Source organism: Morone saxatilis, unplaced genomic scaffold, assembly GCF_004916995.1.
Source record: "Morone saxatilis isolate NCDOM2014 unplaced genomic scaffold, NCSU_SB_2.0 Contig21, whole genome shotgun sequence".
Taxonomy (NCBI): Eukaryota; Metazoa; Chordata; class Actinopteri; family Moronidae; genus Morone; species Morone saxatilis.
This window is the reverse complement of record NW_023339774.1, coordinates 22,352,148-22,357,461: the sequence shown is the minus strand read 5'-3', so window position 1 is coordinate 22,357,461 and position 5,314 is coordinate 22,352,148. Positions and strand designations below refer to the sequence as shown.

Sequence of the window (5,314 nt, the reverse complement as noted above, 5' to 3'; positions counted from 1 at the left end):
AGAGAGAGATAAAAGAGAGAGATATAAAGAGAGAGAGAGAGAGAGAGAGAGAGAGAGAGATATGAAGAGGGGAGTTAATGTTACTTCACCATGTGTGGAAGTTAACAAAGTCCAGCTCTAAGCTGTCACAGGAGGCATATTTCTGAACATGGAATTGCTTGTTTTTCTAGAGAAGTGACTTTGTGTGCTGCTAACTTGTGATGGACATTTGTCATCATCTACATTTTAACAACAACCAATAAACTAAAGAATCCAACCAAACCTGCAGGACAGCCCATCTGCCAATAACAACACTGATAACTGGGAGTTGCCATCATCATTATATTGACTGTAATTTCACAAGCATAAATACAAAACAATCCTGACACAGGTCCCTTAGATATGCTTTTTTTAAAGAATTGAGACCAACATGAAACAATCAACTTGCTAGTGCTCTCTAGTGTGTGTAATGGTGACAGTTACTAAATTCAAACCTACAGTAGGATGGATGGACGGATAGATGGATGGATGGATATATAGATAGATGGATGGAAATTCAAGAAGAGAAGGTTGGCATTTCTGTACTGCAATCTCTTGTTTCTTTTTGCCCTAAATAAAATAAATATGAATACCTGCAATAAGCAATCAGCTTGGCCAATGTATCCGTCTACTGTAGCTCCAGTCTGCAGCCAGGAGAGATTCTCAGTGACATGTACATGGATTTCTAAACATTGCTAACATTTACGCAGTGGTGTTTTGTCAGAGGTCTTCTAGGCACACATGAGGTTAAGCTGTGTGTTGTAGCTTCTGCAGACAGCAATACACCCTGAAACCAGGAGACAGTTTGACGAGCTAACCTCTCCTGACCCTTGTGCTAGCCATGCTAAAGACCCTCAGAGCCTTGGCAGGGGCCACAGTGGTTCATAAGCCTCTTTCTCCAACCCTTTGACCTTAAAGAGCATCCTTGGGAGTAAAGTCTGAAAAGCCTTACCATGGGGAGATAAAGGCAGCAGCAACAAGACAAAGCTCGGCTAGGTGAAAGAGGTCAATGATGTTGCACTGGGATTTACTTCTGTTTACCTTCTTTAAGGTTTGTGTATCCTTAATGCAGTTACACTTGCATTTGGTCTGATGTAAGCCTCAGTGGCAGTGAAAGCATTGATTCAGTATGTCAGCCAAAAAGCTACCAACAAAGTGTGTGTGTGTGTGTGTGTGTGTGTGTGTGTGTTTGTGTGGTGTGTGTGTGTGTGTGTTGTGTGTGTGTTGTTGTGTGTGTGTGTCTCTCAGGGAAAAATGGATCCAAGAATTAAGCTATGCAAGTACTTCTTTTTCTCATAAACAACCCTGCAAGTAGAAATATTTTCAGTTTAATGCTCTTGGAAAAAAAAACCCACACACAGTCAACAATTTTGAATTTTTTTTTTTTTTTTTTCAACCAAGTGAAAAAAAAAGCATCTCAAAAACAAACAAGCAAAAAAAACAACAACAACCGTTAGAGAGCTTTTGAAGAGTGTGGCATATTTTCCTGGATGGGTGGGATGAACATTAGTGATTCATTATGGTACAATTGCAGTCTGGGGGCTCTGGAAAGACCAAATTAAACACAACAGACGCTCTCCACATCATGAACAGTCGAGCCAATCCTCTGTGACCATGCCGAAAACATCAATTACTTCAGGCACAGCGGAGGATAACTTCATAACTTGGTTGCTGCTCAAAAAGAAGGCTCTGAATGCTCGCCCCAGTGCCCCCGCTGGAACTATTCAATTTGGAGCAATGTGGGTGCCCCGAGAGCGAGCTTGGCTGTGGTTTATTTAGTGTTGCAGAGGGCTGGGACTGTTGAACCATACTGATTGTGCTGTAATGCAGCCTGAAAGCTCCACTTGCCACACAGAGCTGCCATCAATTCCCAGTGCCGATGACCTAAAGGCTGTTTTGACATAATTGAACATTAAATGATGAAGGGGTGACGAATGACAGGCACTTTACTCGACTGCCTGAGCATTTGACAGCTTTTAGACGAGCCTACGGGGATGTGGTTAATGCCAATGTCCACAGCAACCATTTGCTGCATGTATCCGTGTGTATCAACAGTGACACTGGCAATAATTCTGATTTAATCACTTCCATTTATGAAAGCCTGGGTTTACAGATAATCCTGGTATTTTTCTACAGAAAAACAATGAATGCCTCCATGTGGCTGCTGGGAGGCATTCATTGTTTAATTAAAGGAGACCGTTTTATCACATTTCATATACATTCAAATTAGATGTGTATTCCCACCATCAGGTTGGTTAAAACGGATGTCTCTGAACAACTGAGGGAATAAATGAACTACAGGGGAAGGAGGAGGGAGAGAGGAAAGGGGATAGGAAAGGCAAAATTCTCACTGGCTTGTTCCTTAATGGTCGATTAATCAAAAAGGTCTTCATCACAGGGACTCTCAAGTCACGGCCTTGGGATTTGTACTTCTTATTTATAGAAAGCATTAGCATTTGACAAGGTGTAGAAAGGTGGATTTAAGCGGCTGCTGCTTGTCTACCCTCTCTGCCACCATGAATTGTTCTAAAGCTAGACACAAACCACTAAAAGCAACCCAGTCGAACCCTACACCCCTTCCTCTCTCTATCCCCCACCCTGTGAGAGGAGGAAAATGCATCTAAAGAACCCTGAAGAGTCAGATAAGAACCCTCAGTGTCTCTAGGACCTGTGGAGACACAGACACACAGACACACAGACACACACACACACACACACACAGACTGTGTCCTTGAACGCTCAAAGCCAGAAATAGACCAGTCAAATCAGACACCAGGCTGCCTGGAGGTAGGAGACAGGAAAGTCGACCAAATTTAAACTTCCTCCTCCAGCCTGAACCGTCCTGGCAGAAGAAGAACGCCAGCTCACCTGGCACGGACATAAAGACAGAAATAAGTAGATATACAGTCATTCAGTATGCGGGAGATGGACCTGTCTATCTGAAAATGGGATCAAATTTGAACCAACTTTGTGTCCATCAGCTTAACCTTGAAGCTTCTCCATCTCATACTGAAGTAAACTTTCTTGGATTCAGAGCAGTTAAACATTAAAAACCTTGAGTACGAGTGGAGTTTCTGCACATTCCTGCAGCCAGTAGTAGTGAAAGTAATCTACACTGCAGAAATACTCCATACATTACATCTGAAAGTCCAAAACAAGGTTTTTCTTACATTTGTTCCAGTTCTTTTTGCTTTCACATTGCACTTTCACACTTTGTGGGCTGCATCAGCGTCTCAGCGTCACAGTAATTAATCATATTAATAATTATGTTATATCTGCCCAGTGTCTCCTCTGCAGAACAGACAGACACAGCAGATATAACGTATTCGGACTATATTTCAATTAAAAACCTGGTGTCCTCCATCCTCTCCTCATGTAGCTCATTATGTTTTGTCTATAGACCGTATAACTTCCTGTAATTGGTCTGAAGTTTGATCCGGACCAATTTTCATTCAGCTGTTTGGTCCGAGGGAAGTTTCACATCTGTAATTTTGGTTTGGATCAAACTGAAAAGTCCTACAAGTCAAACGAGGTACGTGTGAAAGCATCCTTAAGGTCCAGTGTGTAACATTCAGAAATGTTTTCATTCATGTAGAATCACCTGAAAATAAGACTCATTGTATTTTTGTTACCTTAGAATGAGACGTTTTATTTACAGGAACCTTGGGTCGCCTTCCTTGGAGCCATGTTGAACCTCCATGTTGAACCTCGTCAGAATAGACAAACCAAACACTGGTGTGTTGTGTTTTCCATTTTGCAAGTATCACAGGTTACATCACTGTCTCTCTCTCTCTTCCACCTCTGCTTCCTGTCTGTGTCATTGGTGGTGAAGGTCTGTGCATCAGTGTCTTTGTTGACCGAGGGCAGACAGGATGAAGCTACGTTTAAATCACACCTGCTCACTGCCCAGAGGTGTGGATTATATCAATATAATAGAGAAGAAAAGGGAGAGGAAAGAAGGCTGAAAGGAAGCTGCAGTGTAGTGGAAACCAATAGACTCTAACAGACTTCCTAAAGAAGAAATCTGTCAGTAAGCTGATCAGGTATAACAGAATGAATACAGTCCAATATGCAATAATTAAGATCAGTGTATATGATGGAATAGTAGCATTACAATGTGCCACACACTGTTTCTCATGGAGGAATGCCCCCAGACCCTCCCAGCTAGCTCCTTTTTCCCACTGGCTGGCGGCTCCTTATCCTTGTGTAAAGCCCTGATCCTCAGCATGTTTGCATTGTCATTGAGTGAATGTTAGCATGCTGATGTTAGCCTTTAACCTTTACCTACATACATTCTCACAGAGCCTAGCATGACTCTTGTTTTGCTAAAAGCTTTGGCAGAGCTTTGAGTTAAAATGGGGGCTCGTCCGGTGTTCACCATTCTGTTTAAATCTGTGGTTTTGGTAGATTTTTGGTCATACGTCATTTGACAGCTGGATCCTGTTGAATTGCAGAGTTTGCTTATATAGTTAATTGAATTACATTACATTTAAATAGCATAAAATATCAGAGAGTCATTTTCTAGTCCATCGTCCGTGTGTTTGTTTGTCTTTGACACGTTGTTAAGTGCAGATTAATTTAGCATTTTGCTTGAAGGAGGTTAATTAGTTTCTGGACTAAAAGTGTCAATAAAAGTGGGTCAAGCTATTACCTCGGGATCAGGGTCTGTGGCTCTTAGAGAGTAACCAGGTCGTACTGGTTTTGGTTTCCAGTCAGTAAATACCCCCATCAGTAGCTGTCTGAACACTGTAGGTTGAGTTTATGTAGAAGAGGGATAAGGACTCACTGCCTCTGGATATTAGAACCACTCAGTCACTTTAAAAGTACTTTTTTAAGGAAATTAAATATGTATATTTTTAATCTGGCTTTTAATTTGGAGTAATGTTTTAGCCTTAGTTTTTAGGTTTTAATAATTGGTTTTTACATAATTTTTCTCCCTTGGGTTTATTTTATTTTTTTTATTTTTATGATGTTATTGTTTCCCTAATTTAACGTTTATTTTTGCTTTCATGTGTTGTCAGTTTTGCTTTGTGTTTCTATGAACCTTTTTATATCAATAAAGTTGAGTTAAAGTAAGTCATACACAAAGGTAGATGCAAACATAAACATTTTAAAGCAATAGAGTTATATAAAGGAGAAGAGAAAAAGAGAGATCTATATAAAGCTGAAGTCAAAAATAAGATGAAAGATTCAAAATAAATAAAATAAAATAGCACAATAACAATAAGACCTTGGGAACATGCAGCCCCTCCGGGACGTCCTTTGTCTGTCCAGCAGCGTGGGAGAAGCAGTGATT

At 40.7% G+C, this 5,314-nt stretch overlaps 1 protein-coding gene across 1 annotated transcript in view; it reads left to right on the top strand.

Moving 5' to 3' along the window:
* The window catches only part of LOC118332937 (GDNF family receptor alpha-2-like), a 125,299-nt gene that overhangs the window by 108,207 nt on the left and 11,778 nt on the right, over window positions 1-5,314 (top strand). The gene's annotated exons all lie outside the window — the stretch shown is intronic.